This window comes from Eurosta solidaginis, chromosome 1 (assembly GCF_040869045.1).
Source record: "Eurosta solidaginis isolate ZX-2024a chromosome 1, ASM4086904v1, whole genome shotgun sequence".
Taxonomy (NCBI): Eukaryota; Metazoa; Arthropoda; class Insecta; order Diptera; family Tephritidae; genus Eurosta; species Eurosta solidaginis.
This window is the reverse complement of record NC_090319.1, coordinates 370292903-370305524: the sequence shown is the minus strand read 5'-3', so window position 1 is coordinate 370305524 and position 12622 is coordinate 370292903.

Here is a 12622-nt window from a genome sequence, read left to right as displayed (position 1 = left end):
CCTAGGTACTAGTCATCACACTCCTCATCAATCTAGGGCGTTGATCAGACAATTAAACAAAAGCGTTGGATCCGTAAAATTTCTATTGGTAGTCATAACCAACTGAACCTTAATCAGGTTAGGTTACGCCTCACATTTTCAGAAATTTCACGCACCGAACGATTTTATTTAATTGTCTGATCAACGCCCTAGTTTGATGAGAAATGTGATGACTAGTACCTACCTAATTATTTTCTAGCTTTTAATATTATTTTTAATTCATGTAAGTATTGTTTTCAATAAAACCGTTTAACTTAAAATTTTTATAAATTATTTTATTCATTGTGAATACATACAAGTGAAACATCTTTCTATTCCTCCATTGCCATATCTACCTGTCAAAGAATAGCTGAAAGCTACTTTGCTCATCTAATCAAATCATTCGTCTGCTTAATGACATTAATCGACAGATTATAATTACATCAATTATACGCCGTCAATAACTACCTAAGAATTAAAGTTTTATTGACAGTAATCGGTAGTCCGGTTTATATTACTGATATATGATACTTACTTAATTTTACCTGTCATTCTACTCACACATAGATACATGTATATATATTTTATGCTAATTTGTTTCTATTAATAAACTATCTTATTTTACTTCTTACATATATTATAGAACATCATGCTTAAACTTCTAAACCAATCTTTCTGAAATTTTGTAGACTTATTTTTAAGAGCTTGGCGAAGGACACCGTGTCTTGTAGCCGTTACGACGTTATCACCTATTTGAATTAAAAAAAAAAAATTATTTAATACCATCAGAGCCGGCAGACGTTGTTCGGCCCTAAATTTGGTCTATCTGCATACATTTTAATAAGCTTTTTCCGTCTAACTCTGCCATCCCCCCTCTACACTTTTTCCTAATCCTTTTATTTACTCCTCCCCCCGTATTTTTCGCTTCATCTATCTCCATCTTCTTCTCATTCTATCTCTTTCTCAGTCTCCTTCTCTCCTTTCTCTTCTCTTTTCTCTCAAGTTCTTCTTATTCTTTTTCATCCCTTATTTCCAGTCGCAGAGGGTGGTATGTGTTTTGTTCCAATCGCCTTCCGAGTCTCAGTCCCAGTCCCAGTCCGAGTTTCAGTCCCAGATCTAGTCCTAATCCTAGTCACAGTCCTTCTCTGCTCTACTCCCCTCAAAAAACGATAGTAAATACTAATATAGGCAAATTTATATAACAAACTAAACATTTCATGGCAATCTTTCTATCCGTTCTCGAGTTATGGAGTGACAATCAAAATGTACACTTCTTTTTATACTCAGTTGAGCAGAGCTCACAGAGTACATTAACTTTGATTCGATAACGGTTGGTTGTACAGGTATAAAGGAATCGAGATAGATATAGACTTCCATATATCAAAATCATCAGTATCGAAAAAAATTTGATTGAGCCATGTCCGTCCGTCCGTCCGTTAACACGATAACTTGAGTAAATTTTGAGGTATCGTGACGAAATTTGGTATGTAGGTTCCTGGGCACTCATCTCAGATCGCTATTTAAAATGAACGATATCGGACTATAACCACGCCCACCTTTTCGATATCGAAAATTTCGAAAAAACGAAAAAGTGAGATAATCCATTACCAAAGACGGATAAAGCGATGAAACTTGGTAGGTGGGTTGAACTTATGACGCAGAATAGAAAACAAGTAAAATTTTGGACAATGGGCGTGGCACCGCCCACTTTTAAAAGAAGGTAATTCAGAAGTTTTTCAAGCTGTATTTTGGCAGTCGTTGAAGACATCATGATGAAAGTTGGCAGGAACGTTACTTGCATTACTATATGTATGCTTGATAAAAATTAGCAAAAGCGGAGAACGATCACGCCCACTTTAAAAAAAATTTTTTTTAAAGTGAAATTTTTACAAAAAATTTAATATCTTTACAGTATATACGTAAATTGTGTCAACATTCAACTCCAGTAATGATATGGTGCAACAAAATACAAAAATAAAAGAAAATTTCAAAACGGGAGCGGCTCCGCCCTTTTTCATTTGATTTGTCTAGGATACATTTAATGCCATAAGTCGAACAAATATTTACCAATCCTTGTGAAATTTGGTAGGCGCTTAGATTCTGGCACGATAACTGTTTTCTGTGAAAAGGGCGAAATCAGTTGAAGCCACGTCCAGTTCTTATACACAGTAAATCGTCTGTCCTTCCGCTCGGCCGTTAACACGATAACTTGAGCAAAAATCGATATATCTTTACTAAACTCAGTTCACGTACTTATCTAAACTCACTTTGTATTGGTATAAAAAATGGCCGAAATCTGACTGTGACCACGCCCACTTTTTCGATATCGAAAATTACAAAAAATGAAAAAAATGCCATAATTATATACCAAATACGAAAGAAGGGATGAACAATGGTAATTGTATTGGTCTATTGACGCAAAATATAACTTTAGAAAAAAACTTTGTAAAATCGGTGTGACACCTACCATATTAAGTAGAAGAAAATGAAAAAGTGTTGCAGGGCGAAATCAAAAGCCCTTGGAATCTTGGCAGGAATACTGTTCGAGGTATTACATATATAAATAAATTAGCGGTACCCGACAGATGATGTTCTGGGTCACCCTGGTCCACATTTTGGTCGAAATCTCGAAAACGCTTTCACATATACAACTACCACAACTCCCTTTTAAAATTCTTATTAGTGCCTTTAATTTGACACATATATTGTACAAACACATTATAGAGTCAACCCTGGTCCACCTTTATAACGATATCCCGAAAAGGCGTCCACCTATAGAATTAAGGCCCACTCCCTTTTAAAATACTCATTAACACCTTTATTATTCACGGCCTTTGTTAGGTCGCATTTGGAATATGCAGTTTTTGTTTGGAGGCCAAGCCAGCAGACAGCTGTAAATAGAATAGAGCGTATACAGAAGATCTTTCTTAAATATGCTCTTCGACCTTTAAACTTCTCTGAACTTATGCCTCCTTATTCTTCTCGTCTCTTGCTATTAAACCTTAAGACCTTGTTGGATCGTAGATCTATTATCTGCTTAAGTTTCGCTTATAACATAATTAATGGGTTTATTGACTGTCCGTACTTGCTGGAGCGGTTTCGATTTAATGTCCCTCAACGTTCTCTCCGAAATTTCTATCCCTTTTATGGTGATAATCTTAGAACTAATTATGCCTGTAATGCTCCTATTGCCCGTGCTATACGTGAGTTTAACTCACTGAGCGTTACGGTTTCATTGGGTTTTTCACTACCAAGGTTTAAATTTTTAATTATTTTAAACTCTGCATTTTAAGTTCTCCGATCCATATATGTATATAAGTTTCATACTTTTAGCTCTACATTGAGTTTAAGAACTATTTAATATATTTATTCTATAAGGATTTATTCCATTGACTGCAAATAAATGAAATGAAATGCGTCCACCTATAGAAATAAGGCCCACTCCCTTTTAAAATACTCATTAACACCTTTCATTTGATACCCATATCGTACAAACAAATTCTAGTGTGACCCCTGGTCCACCTTTATGGCGATATCTCGAAAAGGCGTGCACCTATATAACTAAGGCCCACTCCCTTTTAAAATACTCATTAACACCTTTCAGTTGATACCCATATCGTACAAACAAATTATAGAGTCACCCCTGGTACAGCTTTATGGCGATATCTCGAAAAGCCGTCCGCCTATAGTACTGAGGCCCTCTCCCTTTTAAAATACTCATTAACACCTTTCATTTGATACCCATATCGTACAAACAAATTCTAGAGTCACCCCTAGTCCACCTTAATGGCGATATCTCGAAAAGGCGTCCACCTATAGAAGTGAGGCCAACGCCTTTTTAAAAAACTCATTAACACCTTTCTTTTCATACCTATATCGTACAAACGCATTCTAGAGTCAGCCCTGGTCCACCTTTATAACGATATCCCGAAAAGTCGTCCACCTATAGAGCTAAGGCCTACTCCCTTTTAAAATACTCATTAACACCTTTCATTTGATACCCATATCGTACAAACAACACATTCCCAGGTTACCCTAGGTTCATTTTCCTACATGGTGATTTTCCCTTATTTTGTCTCCATAGCTCTCAACTGAGTATGTAATGTTCGGTTACACCCGAACTTAGCCTTCCTTACTTGGATTGGCCAATATGAGTATCAACTTAAAACTTCTTTACTTTGTATAGTTAGAGAAATACTTTTAAGTAGGGTTACCACATGGTGTTGCCACCTATACTTAATATATATACTCCTTTTTATATCCACTGCTATCTAGAAAAAATGCTTAATGATTTGGGTGAAATTAAGTAAATGGTGTAATTCATTTTAAAGTTTTCTACCTATGTGGTAATACGAAGGTTGTCATTATTACGTTACCACTTATTTCAATTTTTTTTAAGTAATACGATACATGTCAATATCTGTATGACAAGAAAGTGTTTTATTCAGTATTTCAATATGAGTATTTTTAAGCCGGCCGCCACCTAGCTTTGCTACCAACTTCTAGCTCGAAAACTGCTCAACCGATTTGGATAATAATTTAGTGCACTTGTATTCGGGGCTTTGGAAAGTAAGCCGGCCACATGAAATTTTAATATCTCTCTTGGGTATGAACAGAATTGTATTTTGCGCACAGATCGTACACTTTTACACCATGTTGCTGTTGCTGTTGTTCTTGTAGCGATAAATACACTACCCGAAGGTCTTGGGAAGTGTTTTCGATGTTGGTGGTCCTTTGCCGGATGCAGATCCGGTACGTTCCGGTACCAAGCACCCTAAAGGTACTAGTCCGACAATCTCGGGAACGATTTGGTATAACCACATGAAACCTTATAGGCCATACCACCCTCCCAACCCCTAGATCCATCAGGAGTTCGGGGTCGCCAGAGCCTCGGCTGTTAATGGATAGATTCGCCATACAGAGATTGTAAGTCAGATAAATGAGGGATCACTTTGCTAACATTTGATGCCTTTTGCTTTGGGGGATAATTGATATATATTGGAAGAATTTTTCGCCCTCTCTTATCAAATCTAGTTTAGGTACGGCGGTGTGCCATCTTCAGTGTCAGTTTTCGTTCAAGGCATGTTTTGTGATGATTTCGGAACCATTTTGAGTCAAGGGCAAATAGCAGGGATGAACCTCACATTTTTTGCGAACAAAATTTTTATTTATAGTGCAGATAAATTTGAAAGTTCAAAAATTTGGCAATTATATACAGTATTTCTTGGATATAAGTCATAAAGTCATAAAAAAACCTAGGGATGCCTCCTTCCCTTATTACATTTCTATGTTTAACGTTTAGTTATTCACATATTTACAGCTCTTGGAATTCCGTTTACGTCATTTAACTGCGGGTATTTTTTACCAGTTTTCTTTTGACCAAATCTTCATTAGATAAGACCGCAATTGATGGTATTCAGTTAAATTTGTTTTATCTTTTTTTCATACCTACACAGTACATCTATTAGTTATTACGTCTTTGAATATCTAATTATAATTCACTTCGCTTATGATGCCACGCGCTAAGAATGTAACGTATAACATCATTTAGTTGTACCAACCTGGGATATCATTTTTTTAAATAACGATTATTTCAGGCCATTGGGATATCAAAATAGATAACGTAATACTCAGGAAAGAGAACAAAATAACAAAATGGGGATTTGAGTACCATTTACGGGGCTTGCAACTTAGCCCAATTTTAATTTGGCACAAGAATTGCTTTGCATCGCTTACGTTGTCTGAACAAACAACTTTTTATAAAATGATGCATTTTATTGACATTTAAACTTTATTGCAGCTCAAACATTGGTAGCTACAGAGGAAATTATTGTTGTTGATACATTGCAAACATGTTTCCGTCAATTAAGTGATAGAAATTTTGTTTTATGAATGGCGAGTTGAGTTGAGTTAAATTTTAAAGAAAAGGGCTTCTTAAACTATTTTATACACTTCATTAAATTAAGTTTTTATTCATAAGCAGCACTTCAAAATTTATAAGAAATGCCAGCCAGACGACTAAACATATTGAGCAAATGTCTGCTCAATAATTTGACATAAAACTCCATCTGTTGAGTGAATCGTAAGTAATCAATGTTGCGTTCAGAAAGTTATCACTCAACATATGCTCAACATTTGTATTTTGTGAAAGCGCCCAGTGATTATTGTAGTGTTAACAAATATGTTGTCATGTTGGTGTTATTTGTAGACATTTTTAATTAACAAAGTAATTAATAAATGTTAACTTTACTATTGTGCGGGGCAGTTGAATAACTTAACTAACTTATTATACTCAGCGTGCTTTGCACACAGATTATATTAATATATTATTATATATTTGATTGGACAACGGTTGGTTGTACAGGTATAAAGGAATCGAGATAGATATAGACTTCCATATATCAAAATCATCAGTATCGAAAAAAAATTTGATTCAGCCATGTCCGTCCGTGCGTCCGCCCGTCTGTCCGTTAACACGATAACTTAAGTAAATTTTGAGGTATCTTGATGAAATTTGGTATGTAGGTTCCTGGCACTCATCTCAGATCGGTATTTAAAATGAACGATATCGGACTATAACCACGTCCACTTTTTCGATATCGAAAATTTCGAAAAACCGAACAAATGCGATAATTCATTTCCAAAGACGGATAAAGCGAATAAACTTGGTAGGTGGGTTGACCTTATGACGCAGAATAGAAAATTTTTAAAATTTTGGACAAATTTGGCAAGAACGTTACTACTGTTAAATGTTAAAGTTAAATGTTAAAGTTAAAAACAGTTTTTTAATTCCTCCTACATAAAAACGGTAATAAAAGCTTTAATTAGTTGGTAAGTATGCTGCCACGTAATGCTATCGGTATTTTCTGAAAAGATATTTAGGTATGTGAAAATATTGTCCAGTAAAAATGAAAGATTTAAGATTTTCGGCCTAGCTTGTTTCCTAGGCATATAATTTTAATATGCAAAACAGCGTATACCAAATTTCTATAATACTCAATTTTTGCTTAAATAATTTTGTCAACATATGATTAGTGTTGTTCCTATACCACCTCAACTCGATATCTGTACTCATACAGTACTCGATACTTACTCCTATGGTATCCATTAAAAAACTCACTCAAGCTAGCAATTGCTTCGAAACCTGGAAATCGATTGGTAAGAAAGCGTTTTTTTTAGCTTACATGATTTGCCCTATAGTAAAAACATTGAAAAATGTAAAAAAAAATAAAAATTTATGTGCACCGGTCCGCTCATTCTTTACTTTAGAACTTTTAACACGCTCCTTTCGATACCCGCCAAAAAAGGAGTGCTAGTTTTCAGACCGACACGAATACTACGAGCTGGCAGTGGCATTTCTGCACGTGAAATACTTAATAGTATCGCTACAGACGTAGCAAATCTACTTTGAAGAAGAGCATCGTCATCCACAATATTTTTGTCAACTCCAAAGCAGCTTTAACTAGCTCGACAAGGAGTTATCAAAGACTTTGAGCAACACCGCCAGCTCCATTGGGGTTGAAATGGTTTTTTTTCCATCCCCAGGCTATCTATATTTGCATTTAGCAATCTACAAAAGCAATGTTACTCGATCCGCGCGGCATCTAGCCGTCATTAGCGGTGGTTACACTTAACATTTCATTAACATACTTAACAGCTGTTAGAATATGAACTCATGTGTCATAGGCACACACTAGAGGGCGCAGCAGCTACCGAATATCTGGATTAATTATTTCGCTAAAAGTTTTTATACTCAGTTGAGCAGAGCTCACAGAGTATATTAAGTTTGATTGGATAACGGTTGGTTGTACAGGTATAAAGGAATCGAGATAGATATAGACTTCCATATATCAAAATCATCAGGATCGAAAAAAAATTTGATTGAGCCATGTCCGTCCGTCCGTCCGTTACCACGATAACTTGAGTAAATTTTGAGGTATCTTGATGAAATTTGGTATGTAGGCTCCTGAGTACTCGTCTCAGATCGCTATTTAAAATGAACGATATCGGACTATAACCACGCCCACTTTTTCGATATCGAAAATTTCGAAAAACCGAAAAAGTGACGCAGAATAGAAAATTAGTAAAATTTTGGACAATGGGCGTGGCACCGCCCACTTTTAAAAGAAGGTAATTTAAAATTTTGCAAGCTGTAATTTGGCAGTCGTTGAAGATATCATGATGAAATTTGGTAGGAACGTTACTCCTATTACTATATATACGCTTAATAAAAATTAGCAAAATCGGAGAAGGGCCACGCCCACTTTAAAAAAAAAAATTTTTTTAAGTAAAATTTTAACAAAAACTTTAATATCTTTACAGGATATTAGTAAATTATATCACCATTCAACTCCAGTAATCACATGGTGCAACAAAATATAAAAATAAAAGAATTTAATTTGTCTAGGATACTTTTAATGCCATAAGTCGAACAAAAATTTACCAATCCTTTTGAAATTTGGTAGGGGCATAGATTTGATGACGTTAACTGTTTTGTGTGAAAATGGGTGAAATCGGTTGAAGCCACGCCCAGTTTGTATACACAGTCGTCCGTCTGTCCTTCCGCTCGGCCGTTAACACGATAACTTGAGCAAAAATCGACATATCTTTACTGAACTTAGCTCACGTACTTACCTGAACTCACTTTATCTTGGTATAAAAAATGAACGAAATCCGAATATGACCACGCCCACTTTTGCGATATAGAAAATTACGAAAAATGAGAAAAATGCCATAATTCTATACCAAGTAAAATGGTTGTGACACCTACCATATTAAGTAGAAGAAAATGAAAAATTTCTGCAGTGCGAAATAAAAAATCCTTGAAATCTTGGCAGGTATTACATATATAAATAAATTAGCGGTATCCAACAGATGATGTTCTGGGTCACCCTGGTCCACATTTTGGTCGATATCTGGAACACGCCTTCACATATACAACTACCACCACTCCCTTTTAAAACTCTCATTAATACCTTTAATTTTATACCCATATCGTACAAACACATACTAGAGTCACCCCTGGTCCACCTTTATGGCGATATCTCGAATAGGCGTCCACCTATAGAACTAAGCCCCACGCCCTTTTAAACTACTCATTAACACCTTTCATTTGATACCCATATTGTACAAACGCATTCTATACTCGCACCCTGGTCCACCTTTATGCCGATATTTCGCAACGGCTTCCACGTATAGAACTAAGGCCCACTCCCTTTTAAAATACTCATTAACACCTTTAATTTTATACCCATATTGTACAAACGCATTCTAGAGTCACCCCTGGTCCACCTTTATGGCGATATCTCGAAAAGGCAGCCACCTATACAACAACCACCACTCCCTTTTAAAACCATCATTAATACCTTTAATTTGATACCCATATTGTACAAACAAATTCTAGAGTCAACCCTGATCCACCTTTATGGCGATATCCCTAAATGGCGTCCACCTATAGAACTATGGCCCACTCCCTCATAAAATACTCTTAAGTGCCTTTCATTTGATAGACATGTCATACAAACACATTCCAGGGTTTCCCTCGGTTCATTTTCCTACATGGTTATTTTCCCTTATGTTGTCACCTGAGTATGTAATGTTCGGTTACACCCGAACTTAACCTTCCTTACTTGTTTTAATTCGAAATGTATATTTTATTGTTTTATAGAGAAGTTAAAACCATATGTCATAATACTAATTTCTTTATATGTAAACCAACTACTATTGCGAAAGCGACTAGGGCTGGATGATATTTCGCAAATAGGAAACACGTAATTGTGGATAAATCAATTGTGATATCTTATCCGTCAACTGCCTGAAAGGAAGTTCAAGATGGCTACGGTTTAGCCTTTTGGCAGCGTTTTGACAGGATGTTCAATTTGGCCTTGCATAGGGCCGGCTATTTTCAGCGGGTAATAGAAAGAGATACAGAATGAGACCACGTTAATCCATTAAAAATCAGGTGATCGGTTCTATTTGGAATCTTGCCGTCTATGCAGAAGTTATCACACTTGCTTGTCCACAATGAAACACGCTTCTATCATACTCTCAGTCGGGTGTTCGAAAATTTACACACCCTTTTAAAATTAAAAAAAAAAAAAAAAATCAATAGTGATACAAAAACGAATTCCAAATAAAAGGTATTTTGATAGAAACAAAAACACCATCCTACTTATATGAAAAATTATGTTTCCTAGATCTAACCGTTTAAATAATCTTATTGTTCCAAATTTCAACTTTGTTCCATCAACTCGACTGTTTTTTGTTAACGCCATACGCACTTGGAACTCCATTCCAGCTACTGTAAGAAACTGTATAAACGAAAGAAATTAATATTAAGATTTAATTTCTATTGTTACTGCTTACTTAAATGTTTATAAAAATTTTCATGTAATAATGTTTTGTACTATAAAAGACCGGAAGATGGTCTTATTGTACTAATAATTCCCAAATAAATGAAATTAAATAATTCTAATGCTCGGTTTTTCAGTACAAGCTCAACTGATTTTGTCAGTTAAACTACGCTTAAACTTATTCTGCAGTTTTTTCAGTCTACTTCACCCGCCGGGTGTTTATTTCTCACAATAAACATATGTTGGCTTTGGTGGTACTGCCATGGAATGGTTTTTTTTTTAACTCCACCTTAGCTCGATATCCATTGTAGGATATCAACTGGAGGAAACTGCTAGCAACCCATTGAGAACTATACATTTTTTAAAATCTTTCAAGTGTTAGATAATAATTTGAGAATGACATTTGAGATCAACTCGAGTACTATAAATTATACAAAACTTCTCATAGGTTGGAATGATGTTGGATATCATCATGAAAATTTTCAGGCTTAAGAATAATTAAAGAATGATGATTGATATCAACTCCAGAACTAGATATTTATTTCTAAAAGGCTGGAGAAATATATTTCCATGTTTATTAGGTAAACAAAATTCAGTTGTTGCCGTATCTACAAATTATGTAGATTATAAAAAACTAATGTTGCTGTACAAAAAATTTGACTTCAAAAGCTGCCTTAAACTGTGTCTGAAAAATGCTATATAGTTTAATTGGAGCTTAAATTTGACTAGAGTTTAAGCAAAGAAAAACCCAAAGGAAATAAATATTATCCCTTCAAACAACTGATAAAGCAAACTTAGTTTAAGCATAACTTAATCAACTATTAAAAAACCGGGCCTAAGGGGGTTTACCACCCAAAGTGGTATCTCGGAAGCGACACATTTTACTACCAAATAAGGTATAGGTACATACTCTGGGATCGAGCTCTGAAACTCTAGTTATAATTTTTTTTTGTTTGATTCAACGAAAGTAGTAGCTTACATATTAACTAAACTCATTAATGTAAACAATATCGTATAGCACCTGTGCATTTTTATTTTGTTGCCACAGTAACTGACCAGGCGTTGAAGTGACCAAAATAGAGAACACTCAGAGAGTAAGCAGGTGAGCTTAGTACAACGAAAAATGTGTTGCTACGACAATACAACAACAAAACAAACATTTCGAACTATATGCAACTATAATATGTGTGAAATAAGTTGATGAATGGGGAGTAAATTCAGCTACTACATTAGTAAATCTGTACTTACGTAAATACATACTTATTTACATATTACACCGTTTGAGAAAAATTTACTTTTACATTTTTTTGAAGCAAAGCCAAATTTGTGTTGATTGAAATACTTTTAAGTTAATATTAAAGTTTAAGTTTTCCGTTATTTATGTGAATTATACATCTGTAGCCACAAGCGATAACAGCCTAATTCGATTAAGGAATTGTACAGGCCGCGAAGGCTTTCTGCCGATTTTCAAAAATAAAACCTCATGTTTTTGTAAAACTTTTTGGACCTTATAACATTTTTTCTATGAGCTATAGCGCGGTATCCACATCATAAGAAATCGCTCATGAAAAATTTCGTACATTTTTCTGGTCTGAAAAAGAGTAGTAGCCAAGTAGCTTTGTAATTTTCTTTGGTGAAGCTGAGTCACTTTCTTGTTAGACACAAAAGTGAGATTCAGCAATTAATTAGAAGAAAATTGGATAAACTTAACATATTCGTGTTGAAAGAGCTAAGGAGAATATACTAAACAAGAAAAAAAAGAACACTTGTGCTTATATAGAATTGGAAATTGTATTCAAAAAACTTACAAATACAGCCACTGTTATCCTTGTTATTTAACAGGATAGATAGCTCAAGAAATAATGCGATCTCATATATTTCTTGCCAAAACCGGAATATAATCTTACAATAACATTTTAAAAGAAATGGAAACCAAATTGTGGGGTATTTAAAAAGTTGATCCACGATCACCCTGTAATAAGATCACTCCATTAAGGAAGTTTCATCAATTTATTCGTGTTCGTTGATGAATATCCTTATAGGGTAGTTTTATTGTATTTTTCTTGTTATTATAACTTTAATACAACTTAACTCATTTTTCACTTTGATTTTATTTTAATATTTATGAAGTTGTTTTCAAATGTTTTTTTTTTTAAATTTTCATTCAATTGTGAAATACAAAAATAAAAATAACATAATTTTAGGAGTTGCTAAATAAAATTTCTTTTTATTAAAATAAAATAATGGTAAAT